Raw genomic sequence first — 12,660 nt, 5'->3', positions numbered from 1 at the left:
GAGGCAGACTAGTGGGTAAAGGAATGGCCTCAGGAAGATCTGGGTTCCAGCCCCACCTCTAACACACACTGCCTCTGCGATCTTGATAAGTCATGTAGGTTCTCAGTCTCTAAGGCCCAAAGTCAGAGAAACGGTGCTGACCTACATTAGTAGATAGAGATATTCATTTGAGAGTTCCCTATACCAAGGAAATCAGAGGTTCAGACCCTATACCTAACCCTATAGGGTTTATACACCACTTTCTTCACACCCTGTGAGAGAGGTGGTAGAGGTATCATCATATCCATTTTACAAAGAACGTCAGAGAGCTGAAATTACCTTCCCCTAAACCCTTAGCTGATAAGTATCAGAGCTATGGTTCTTGACTTGAGCTGTGCTCTTTTTACACTATATAACAATGCCTTTAATGCCATGCTTTAATTTAGCCCTTTCCCTATATCTAATGATAACTGTTCTGAGGACTCCATCCAGGTACATTTCCAGGAGTCATTGTGGAAATTTGCATACTCATACTCATTTGACTAGCATATGAGACTACTGACTATGCAGTGTATTATCAGCCATGTTTCCAATGTAAATTGTATTATGACTCTAAAAGATGTAATTGAATGATTTTTTTTTCTCTTCCCTAGTCCTTCTCATGAAGCAAATTTTACTGGGTGCCATCACATATACCCTGTGCCAAATATGAATACCACTGATTGGAGAGAAACACAAAGCTGAGATATCAGGGCAAGGTGTATATGCTGAAGTATAAGAACCCACTGTAGGAAGAGGCTTCAGAGGTCATCCAGGACAGATCATACCTGGTTAAGAAGTTCCTTTACTGTATTTCTGGAAAGTGATTAGCCCACCTCTATTTGAAAGCCTCCATTGATGACTTCTAGGTCATCCCTTCATCCAGGCTAGAGATTCCTTTCAAATGATCTTACCAGACCCTGGCTTCTTGGCTTTTCACCATCCTAGTTGTTGCCTTCCTTTGGAGGTGCTCCAGGATAATTAATGTGCTTCCTAAAATATGATGCCCAGAACTGAACATAATACTCAAGATCAGATTTGAGATGGGCATAAGGCAGCAGGGCTCTTAACTCCTGTATTTTGGACACCATGCTTACAGTGTCATCAATTTTTTTTAAAGCTGCCATATCATATTTCCGTCTTATATTAAGAACCACAGGAAACCCCTTTGGAGTTTTGTTAAGGGATCAGAGATTTGGGTCACATGAATTAGATACCCCTTATGATAACCAACATTTGAAAAAACACTTTTTTTCTACTGTTAATAAATGTGTGAGCTATCTTACAGAATATACCACTGAAAGCCTAGCTCTTCTCATGGAATTCACCTTTGAATTCTGTACTTTTAACAACCACAGCTGCATTGACGCAAACATAATTAACAGTCTAACAGTAAATTAAACCTAGGAACAACCATACTTGATTCATAATGATTTCAACTTTATCTTGAAATGGTTCTATTAGTGAGTAATAACCCACCCCATTCACAGTGAAGCTCCAGTGAATCTTCACTGATGTGGAATTGCCCTTGGTGACATTTTTTATCAAAATAACTATAAATGGAAAAAAGAACATAGAAGCAGGAAGAATGTGAGATGTAATTACAAAGGCCAGTAACTCTAAGAATAATAAAAAAGAATAATACTAAGGTACACTTACATAGCACTTTGCAGTAATACAGCCCTTTAGATCTATATCTCACTTGATTCTCACAACATTCTTCCATTAAAAAATATTCATTAAGCACCCACTATGTGCAGAACAATGAGCTTGATGGCAGAGAAGGAAAGGAAACGAATAAAGAACTCACAATATTATAGAAGGGGAGATACAAATATTGTACCATTTTACACATAAAGAAATTGAGGGCAAAAGGGAGAAAATGACTTGGCCACAGTCACAGCACAGACAAGTGATGAAACAGGGACTAAATCCTAGAGGGCATGAAACCATTTGGGCACAAGCATGGCTCCTAAAACAAACCAAACCAAAACAAAACACACAATATACTGCAGTTTGTACCCAATGTGTGAGGGTGGGGTAGAGATGGTGTTATTTATGTAACATATACATACATATATATCTTTGTGTGTATATATACATATATGTATATATATATGTATATATATATATTTATTTATTTATAAACATACCAATACCTATACATACAAAACCATCCAATCTTCTAATTTATCATTGTGTGTTCACTTTCACCTCTATGCCTTTTCTTCAGGCTTTGAAATCTATGTGTGTATGTGTATGTGTGTGTATTCCAGAAAACAAATCTTTAATTTACAAATGAGTTGGCTATCCAGTTACCTCCACTTTTCTTACTTGGGTCCTAAGAACTGGTTTTCTTGCTATTGCCTTCTCTTGTCCCATTTCTTCTGTCATTTTAAAGTTTAACTTTATCAGATTTTCGTAGGCAGCGGTACAGGAGAGTAAATATATACATATATATTTTCAAACTGCTTGCCATTTCATATGTGTCAAAGTTCACCTCATTAGCTGAGACAATGGAGTGCTAACCAGACTCATTGGATATTCACTGGAGATAGATCATTTTGATAAGGAATATAGATGGTGCTTACTTATCTGAGGATTGTGGGGGCTTCCCCTTTCAGAATGCACATGACTAAGCACAATTTCCTCAAAAATAAAGGGTGCTGAATTAGAGCAGGGTTGGGGACCTGTGGCCTCGAGGCCACATGTGTCCCACTAACTTCTCAAATGTGGCCCTTTGACTGAATCCAAACTTTTTAAGGGCCCTAGAGGTCACAGGTTACCTACCCCTGAATTAGTTATTTCAAAGGTTTTTTTCAGATTTAAATTCTATGATTCCTCTTTATTCACACAGAGAGCAGGTGCTACACACACACACACACACACACACACACACACACACACACACACACACACACAATTCCAAATCCATTATTTTCCTATTTTCAGGTGGAAGCAATCTTCCATGGGTTTTTAATGGTTATGCCGATAATCTGCAGGTACTGCCAAACTGGGAAAGTTTTGAGTAGGGGTCCAGTGATAGGCTCTGGATCTGCCTCCAAAGACCTAACTAACAGTGTAAAATGGCTCAACATCAGGTAGGATGAATAATTTCTAATTCTGGGGTTCATGGCAACTTGTCAAGAGCTTTTGCCTAAGGTGTAGAGATCTTAATGATAACAACAATATATATTCTTTCCCTGAAAGGGTTGTTGAAAATAATTTGTGAGATGTTATTTAAATGCTAACTATTATGATTCAAAATGGCAGATTACAAAAATTCCAAAAACACAGGATACACAGAGAAGATGGAATGATGTGAGCTAAATGACTGACAGTAGATCTAGATATATGTAGAACTGGTTAAATGAATTGACCTAAAGAAGGGTTATTAATGAATCAGTCTAATCACCCCTTCATCCAACGGATTTCTTCATAATTAGAGATCTGCCATCAACTAGATGACTGTTGAAGTCCCTTCCAGCTTTCGACTCTATGTCCCCTCCAGGATTCCACTACAAAGTAAATAGCTTTGAGGCTAAAGATTATGTCTTTATATACCTTCTTTGTATCTCTTATCTTGAACAGAGCAAGCATAAAACAAGCCTGGAATAAACGTTTGCTGGTTGACTGGTGAATTTAAGGAGCAAACTGTACGAGGAGGAAAAAAAGAGTGTCAGTTGAAAATTCAGCAGCTTTTCCATTCACTTCTTTTGATGAAAGTGTTCTAAATTCAGGCAGTATCATGCGTGCCACATTTTGAAACAGGAGGGTGAACTGGCCTTGTGACATTCTGTGAAGACACATAATGCTTTTGAAACATGAGTGGCTCGATGTGTCATTTCACAGTTTCCTACTATGCATCACATTCTCCCATTAAAAAAAGAAGGAAATCTAGCTGGTTATCTACGTGTGGAATCCACTGTGAAGAGACCCCAGCCTTCTGGTTAACACAATACTTTTATCCAGTAATCACAGCCTGCGGGAGACAAAATAACAATTCATCTGGAAAACGAGATTAACTCATTTAAGTTAGGCAGTGATCACAGAGAGCAATGGCTGGTTATCTGTCTGAGTGAAAGCACACAGATTTGAGGGCCATTCTGGTTCATAGGGTCTGGATAGCAGGCCCAGCTTGTTGAAAGTAATTGGGCCCTGTCAGAGAATGTCCTTGTGTGATATGGACATTACAATTGGATTCTATTAATCTTTGACAAATCCTCTCTCATCTGATAGAGATTGCATCCTCCCTTTCTTCATTAGAACACCATCTGGACCATGGTCATGTCAGCTCTGGTGTGCCTTGAGTACCACAGGTGAGCACAAGCCTCACCTGGGATTCATATTTATGGTGTTCACCAGGCTCAGAGTGAAGCTTCCCATTGCCTTGGGCTGGCCATTTTACTAAGTGTTGGTCATTTCCTCAAAAGTGACAATTTGTGTCTATCAGCAATGCCTAAAAATACTTATTTTTTTTATTTTCTGTCTTTTTCCTGTGTTTATTTATTTACTTCTGGACAAATTTCAAAATGTCACCTTCTCTCTGTGGCTTGCAAATAATTTTCACCTATCATAATAGGAGAAGGAATGGAACAGGACAGAGTGGGACTGTTCATTCTCTTCCTTTGGTTACTGTCAATCTCTTAATGGAACCTAAGACTCAGTTGTTCTGTCCCATCATGCTATTGACTCTAGTTGAGCTTTCAGTCCACCAAGATCCCCAGAAAAAGAAATGACAAACTTATTAAAAATTTTAAATTTTGAGAAGAGCTAACAGTAAGATTGGTTCCCAAAATTACTGTCTAAAAGTATGACCAAAAAAAAAAGTATGACCAAATATTGAAATAGTAAATTTCATTCATTCATTCAACTATTCATATATGCTTATATATACATATACACATATGTTTAAACATACATATGTTTAAATCATCTCTATTGTGTCACTAAGTAATACCTGAAAAACCAATGGAAAAAAATAAGAGGATCTACATACAGGTTAAAAATAAATGTTCCCCTGATCCCTATGTTAGTATTTCGATGATGAGAACTGATCAGCATAAAGAAGAGAGTCCTTAAGGGCAATCTCATAGCACCATGTGCACACACTGCCATTTATAAACACATCAGTATTGATCAAAATTTTACTGTAAACACATCTTATAAATATCCTCTGTGTATGCTATTTAATTTAAATTTAGAACGAAAGCTCCCTTAAAAACACACTTGGCCTGAGTTCTATGAGCTACATGTACTTCCCTACATTGAGTCACTTCTAATCTAGGAATCTAAGTCAAGTAGGCTTATATTTTAGAGCTGTAACAGCAGTGGAATTGTAGGAAGATGTGCATTGGGCTACAAGTCAGAAGACTGGAATTCCTGCAAGGAATTGGACTTGATATCAATGCAAAGTGACTTTGAATCGTGGCTCTTTTACTTGCTATGACCTCGCTAAGTCTCTGTGAAATGAGAAGGCTGGACTAGTGACTGGATTTATACTAGTACATATGAACCTGCCAGTTCACACCAAGTAAACAATGGACAATTCTATAGCCCTCCACATGGTTTGTATTCTTGAGAAGTTGTACAACCGAATACATTTTTGATACATTCTTCCCTCCCTTCCCTGAGTCTGCAACTCAGCCCATTTTTACCTGTGGATATCTTCCTCATTCTTTAAAGCTCAGATCAAATGTCACCTCTTCCAAAAAGTTTTCTCTGAATCTTCCAATCAGTCATGGCCTTCCTCCCCACAAACATCAGAGAGTATTCTGTACCTCTCTGATGCACATATTACTTATTGTTTTATATTTATAGGTATTTTGCCATTGTGGGGTGAAGGTGACTAAATTCTTAAGATTTATGCCAGCTGAGTGAAATTACCAAGATCTTACCAAGGCTTGACCTACTATTTGTCTGCTGATACAAAACTAGATAAACCAGATGCGGAGGCAGGCTTAACACTTCTGTTAGGCCAACAGCAAATTTTCTAGACACAACAATTTAAGAGACAATATATGACAAAGAGGGTTTGGGGTCTATATTACTAAAGCGAAAAACCTGTTGTATTAATAGGATTTAGTGAGGTTCGGATTCGCTCCTATAAATGACACTCTCCAATGCACCAGAAAATAATAGGAAATAGATAATTTATTTAGAAGAAGTAAAGCACAGATAGTTTGAATTTGCATAGAAAGCATAAATAATAAGAACAATCAATAATATAGCACCGATCAAGAGAGTCGGTAATGGAAGAGAATACATCACCAATTCAAGGGAACCTCCAAAGTCAATCAACGGCTGGGAGCCCCGTTGCAGCCTGTACAAACTTGAATTGTGTAAAGATTTTCCCGGGCGAAGCGTCCTTCCCACGGGTGAGGCTCAGCGGGCTTACAGGACGCAGTGTTTTTATATTGTTCTAAACAAAGAAGGCTTGGGGCCAAGAACCCCTTTTTGATGCTTGCGCTATTCATGGTTTGTCCAATACACATCTGACCTTAGCCACGCTCCCATCCGCCTGAGGCTTGGTATTTTGTTTTTTAATAACATCACGTCTCACAAGGAGAGGAGCCGACCCTCCATGTCAACGTGACCTAGGAATGGCTAGTTCCTGGAATGCTAGGCCAAGAACACTCAGGAGATATGGAACGGTCATGACCGAGATTTGAACTGAACCTATTTATTTGAGTGATCTTATTAATTTAAAGGGGAATTTCCAATTTCCATTTCACTTGGCCTTAAGATCATGAGAATAATAGGTGAGGGGCAAAGGTGTGACATGAGTGTATATAGTGCGTATTTTGGTATACATATAACAATTGCATATACAAAGACATAAAAAGAACAAAGCAAGTAGTAGTATGGGGGTAGCTAAGGAATTAAAATACATAGTAGCAGTAGGAGATTTAAAAAGAAAATCATACCAATGATGATTAGTATCTGAGATCACTAAATGAGAAGCTTCGACTAGTCTTCCTGCGGCTATAAGAGTCTGTATTCGATGTTCATTTAACGCGCGTTGGTTGGACTCTAATAACTTTTTGATTTCAGTCGACTGATTCAAGATGTTCATAAGGGGATATAGAGATAGAGACACATGAGGTAGAGGCAAAGATTGGGGTACCCAAGCAAAATTTTTAACTAGGTTAGTGTCTGGTGGAAAGTAAAAATCATTTCCTTGCCAGCGTAGGAAAGATACATTGGATAAGCAACCAGAAAATGGACAGTAGTAACATCTACAGATAGAAGGTCAGAGTGATTATTAGAGCTATACAAACATATTGAGTAGATACTTCATATATCATAGAAAAGTTACTCACTGGGTATAAAGTTAGATCACACAAATTGGATGAATGTGAGAGAAGGCAGGGTTCCATCTGCCGAGTCATCATCCCACAAACAATCCCTCCATTAGTTACAACACAATCAGACAGAGTATGAGTTACATTATACCAATCTATATAGTTTCCATAGATATGAGGTAAAGCAAAGTATTTATGTAAGACAAAAGGTATTACATGAAATTGACACATAACAGTCCAAGTTTTAACTTGGTAGAGTATAATAGTTCCAGCGCACCAAAGTGGAGTGCATCTAGCATTCTCAGGTTTTTGCTTTTTCCATACATCTGACAAGTCAAGTATATCGTTCCATATGTGAGAGTTACCTTCCTGTAGTAATCTTTGGGCATTTTCCTTCTGTATGAGGGTATATAAGTTTTGCAAGGAACATTTAGTCCAATTAAATAAAACACAATGTTTTTCATAAGGTGTAAATTAACGAGGATGCTATTATTAAAGACTTGTAAAAATTGGCCTTGATATTGTAATGTATTTTGGTGTGGCAGGATCGTTGTGGGTAACCATTGGGCATTCACAGTCAAAGCTTGAGAAACATCTTGTCCAGCACTGCGCAGTCTGCTAGCCAAGGTCTCAAGGTCTATAGAATTAACTATACCCAAACCAGTTCCTGCACCACCAAGTAATGTATCATACCAAGCTCTTTTTTTCCTGACACAACTTTCTAAAGAGGGAAAAGTTACATTATAATGAAACACTATTTTGTGTTGCAAGATAGAGGTGTTAGTACATGAGCGAGGGACACGAATTATTCCAGGAGGTTTCGGAGTCACAGGTACAACCCATACTAATTGGTTTAGATATTCTTCATACAGCCCATTGGAGGTGTTACGACAATAAAAATATTTTCTGTCGTCCGCTTGTGATAGTGAGACAGTGTAGGTGGAGTTTACTTGTGTCCAATTATATGTTACAGATCTTAACCTTTTAGGAAAATATGGACTAGGTGGCCAACTTGTAAGGGTACAGGATATATTGGTACCGTTTGCTGCAGTAACAGTTAGATTAAAACTAGTTAAATTGATTCTCATTAGGGGAAATAGAGGGGCGTCCCAAACTTCTACGTTGAATGGGTATGACCAATTCATGATGTGGGTGTTGTTTTCACCAGCGTAGATGGAATCAGTACGCGGTCCTTGCTGAGGATTCCCCACTGGAATACCTGGAGTTCATGCCATAGTTAGCGTATAGCAGGCAAACACTGTAAAACACTTAATATCGTAAAAACATTTGGGTTAGTGGGACATGATACCATTTATCATCACCAGGGTATACTACTATGGCAGTATTAGTGTTTCCTTGTGCTATGAGCTCAGCTGGCCTTGGTCTATCAGATTGATGCTTCTTTATCCAAACTTTAGTACCATTATCACTCTGTATTTGTAGGGGGGTCCCATAATAAAGAGAAATAATATCTAGGGTTTTACAAGTGTTTTTCTGGGTAGCCGTTTATAGGGGCAGGCAACTAATACCCCAGAGTAGGTGTCCACACAAGTGCAGGCATATTGACACCCCTGACTAACAGGTAATGGTCCAATATAGTCTATTTGCCAAATTTGAGCAGGTAAAGACCCTCTAGCCAATTCTCCAGTGATTTTCTTCGGCACAGGCCGATGAGCAAATAATTGACATTGTATGCAGTTTTGTACTATTTGCTTAAATAGATCCAGAGGTATGTTAATCCCTCTGTCTAATGCCCACCTGTAAGATGCAAGAGCGCCAAGATGTCCTGCGGTGATATGGACCCATTTTCCTAATTGTGTTTCATTTTCCTCTCTGGGGGTGACCTTTAAAGCTTTTCCTTGAAGTTTGGATAATTCATCAGCACGGGCATTATACTCACGTTCCACAGAATCTTGATTCACATGGGCATCTACATGAAATACAGATACATTAGTACATTGACACCATTCCCATATTTGTTCCCATAATTCTTTTCCCCACACATCTTTGTCTCTAATTTTCCATTCGTGTTTCTTCCAAATTGGCATCCAAACTGCTAGGCCATTGGCTACGGCCCAGGAATCAGTATATATATATATATGACATTGGCCACCTTGTTCCTTTTGAATTACTTGATAGACAGCCACTAATTCGGCCCATTGGCTACTCTGGCCTTCACCAGAGCTTTCCAAAATAGTATTGCATGAAGGTTATAGGCTACAGCTTTCCAACATCGCTTAGATCCTATATATTTAGCCGAGCCATCAGTAAACCAAGCATGCTTCTTCTGCTCGGGGGTTAGAGAATCATATCCATTATTCCAAGAAACAGGTGATTGATCATAAGACTTTGGTGGTATATCAATATCATTTGAATGTTTTGGTAATTCTAATACCTTTTCATGCAAGGTGGAAATACCCGATCTGCCTGTCTTGACTCTATTTTGCAAATACCATTTCCATTTAATAATTGATGATTCTTGGGCATGTCCTATTTTATGTGAGGCGGGGGTCCCCATAATCCAACTCATAATGGGTATGGCTGGCCTCAATACAACTTCATGGTTTAAAGTTAAATGTTCTGTCTCTACCAGGGCCCAATATGCAGCCAATAATTGTTGTTCAAAAGGAGTATAATTTTGGCCAGCAGGTGGCAGTTTCCGCGACCAAAATCCTAAAGGAACATTCCTGCCCTGTTGTTTTTGCCATAAACTCCAATCAGCATATCCATGCAAAACTGTAACTTGCAATTCCATCGGCCCTGGCTGTACAGGCCAAAGATCCAGGGCAGTTTGAATAGCTATTTTGGCTTCCTCAAAGGCTTTCGATTCTGTTTCCCCCCATTCAAATGCATACTTTTTCCGGGTAACTTTATACAATGGCTTCAAAATCTGACCTAAATGAGGAATGTGATTCTCCAGAAACCAAACAACCCAACGAACTTTTGAGCTTCTTTTGTCCCTAGGAGGTGAAAAATCTAATATTTTTTGCTTGGCCTTGGGGAGGATTTCTCTATGACCCTTATTCCAAATTATTCCTAAAAACTTCACACTTTGAGCTGGACCTTGAATTTTATCAGGATTAATCTCCCATCCCTTCTCCTTCATATGTTCGTTGAGTTAATCTTTTCTCTACCACCTCTTTATTCTCTGCCTGTATTAAAATATAGAGGTCAAACTCAAAAATTTTAGACAATCCTTGGGGTCTAGCCACACTCCTCCAGCTCCCCCATCACTTAATCTTACAAGCCAGGAGATTGCAGGCTCTCCTGATCGCTGTGAAAACCTACTAAGCAAATCAGTAATTTCTCTTTGGGAGTAATCTTCCGTGATTTCAGTCACCCGGGGTGGGTTAGTTCCCTCCTTTTCGGCTTTTCTCCTATCTATCGGCCGAGCTTCCCCGTCTAACATCCGGAAATTTCCTCCTCTATCACTTCCCCCCACCTATCATCATCTTCATCCCAAATATCACCTTCCCAAGTATCAGGGTCCCAATTCATATTTGCTGCGGCGATTACAGCATGCACTTTCCTTTTACTCACCCTTCAAATTTTCTACACACACTCCTCTCTCCTACATGCTTAAACTTCCTTGCCTTTCTTTCTAATGATTTAAAATCCCCTTAAAACCTGTACATATCTCATTCCTTTCTAATTCTGACCTAACACTTCAACAATCCTTCCCAACTTGCCCTCTACCAACCATATAACCTAAGTAATAAAGTATTCTTCTCTCTTTCCCTCTCCCATCCACGCACTGCTTTGAAGCTGCTGTTACCTGGGGAGGGAGAGGGGGAGAATGAAGGCAACTTTTCAGAGTCCTGCTGCAGCCTTTGGCTGTCTGGCTGCAAACAACCCAAAAGGGAGGGAAATGATGTACTGGTCGTATCCCCCCATTATCCCTGCTGGCAACCGGCCCATCCGTCGCACCCCAAACGAGAACCCCCAACACCCCCAATCCTCACTAGGTCCTGTACACTGTGACCAGGTTTTTGCGAGCGAGGAAAACGGAGGGTCCTCCCAACCGGGGACCTCTACCGGAGCCCGGGGCTCTTAAAGAAAGGCATTTATACAGCGAATCCTGTTCGTGACGCCAATTTTGTATTAATAGGATTTAGTGAGGTTCGGATTCGCTCCTATAAATGACACTCTCCAATGCACCAGAAAATAATAGGAAATAGATAATTTATTTAGAAGAAGCAAAGCACAGATAGTTTGAATTTGCATAGAAAGCATAAATAATAAGAACAATCAATAATATAGCACCGATCAAGAGAGTCGGTAATGGAAGAGAATACATCACCAATTCAAGGGAACCTCCAAAGTCAATCAACGGCTGGGAGCCCCGTTGCAGCCAGTACAAACTTGAATTGTGTAAAGATTTTCCCGGGCGAAGCGTCCTTCCCACGGGTGAGGCTCAGCGGGCTTACAGGACGCAGTGTTTTTATATTGTTCTAAACAAAGAAGGCTTGGGGCCAAGAACCCCTTTTTGATGCTTGCGCTATTCATGGTTTGTCCAATACACATCTGACCTTAGCCACGCTCCCATCCGCCTGAGGCTTGGTATTTTGTTTTTTAATAACATCACGTCTCACAAGGAGAGGAGCCGACCCTCCATGTCAACGTGACCTAGGAATGGCTAGTTCCTGGAATGCTAGGCCAAGAACACTCAGGAGATATGGAACGGTCATGACCGAGATTTGAACTGAACCTATTTATTTGAGTGATCTTATTAATTTAAAGGGGAATTTCCAATTTCCATTTCACCTGTGCCCGTAAAATGGCAATCCCCACTGTGTAGATGTTGTATGTAATATCCCCTGAGTAGATTGTACAATTCAAGAGGGCAGAGATATTTTACTTTAGACAGCTTTTTAGCGGAGGCAGCTAGGTGACATAGTGGATAGAAGTTTGGACCTGGAGTCAGGAAGACCTGAGTTCAAATCCTGTTTCAAAAATTTACTAGCTGTGCAACTATGGGGAAGTTACTTCACTTCTGTCTGCCTTAGTTTCTTCATAAGTAAAGTGTAAATGATAAAATAACTATCTCACAGGGTTACTGACAGGATAAAATATAATATTTGTAAAGTGCTCTGTAAACATTAAAGCACCATACAAATGCTAGCTAGTATTATTATTATTTAAACTTTCTATCTCTCCTACAACTTAGTCTACACACAAAATCACGGAGACTTATGGGTGAAGGGGACTTCAGAAGTCAACTGGTACATATCATGGCTGGCTAATATGAATCCTATTTCCTGTATGTGTTTAACAGAGGTTGAAAAAATGAATGAATGGTGATAGAATGTAAATATCTGTATGTCCATTTTCTTTTTTA

The 12,660-nt window shown here is 39.3% G+C and overlaps 1 protein-coding gene and 1 long non-coding RNA gene across 4 annotated transcripts in view; both read right to left on the bottom strand.

Annotated features, from left to right (window-relative positions):
• Positions 1–12,660, bottom strand: part of WWOX (WW domain containing oxidoreductase) — a 1,215,541-nt gene that overhangs the window by 505,925 nt on the left and 696,956 nt on the right. The gene's annotated exons all lie outside the window — the stretch shown is intronic.
• Positions 7,459–12,097, bottom strand: LOC144455781 (uncharacterized). Of its 2 annotated transcripts, XR_013484544.1 has the most exons (3): positions 11,623–12,097; positions 9,081–9,252; positions 7,459–8,590 (listed from the first exon to the last, which is right to left on the bottom strand). It is a non-coding gene; the product is annotated as an uncharacterized LOC144455781 (long non-coding RNA). The 2 variants fall into 2 exon arrangements; XR_013484543.1 differs by lacking the exon at positions 11,623–12,097 and having other exon boundaries at positions 9,081–10,252.

This window comes from Phascolarctos cinereus, unplaced genomic scaffold (assembly GCF_003287225.1).
Source record: "Phascolarctos cinereus isolate Bilbo 61053 unplaced genomic scaffold, phaCin_HiC Scaffold_2;HRSCAF=192, whole genome shotgun sequence".
Lineage (NCBI taxonomy): Eukaryota > Metazoa > Chordata > Mammalia > Diprotodontia > Phascolarctidae > Phascolarctos > Phascolarctos cinereus.
This window is presented reverse-complemented; position numbering and strand designations above follow the sequence as displayed.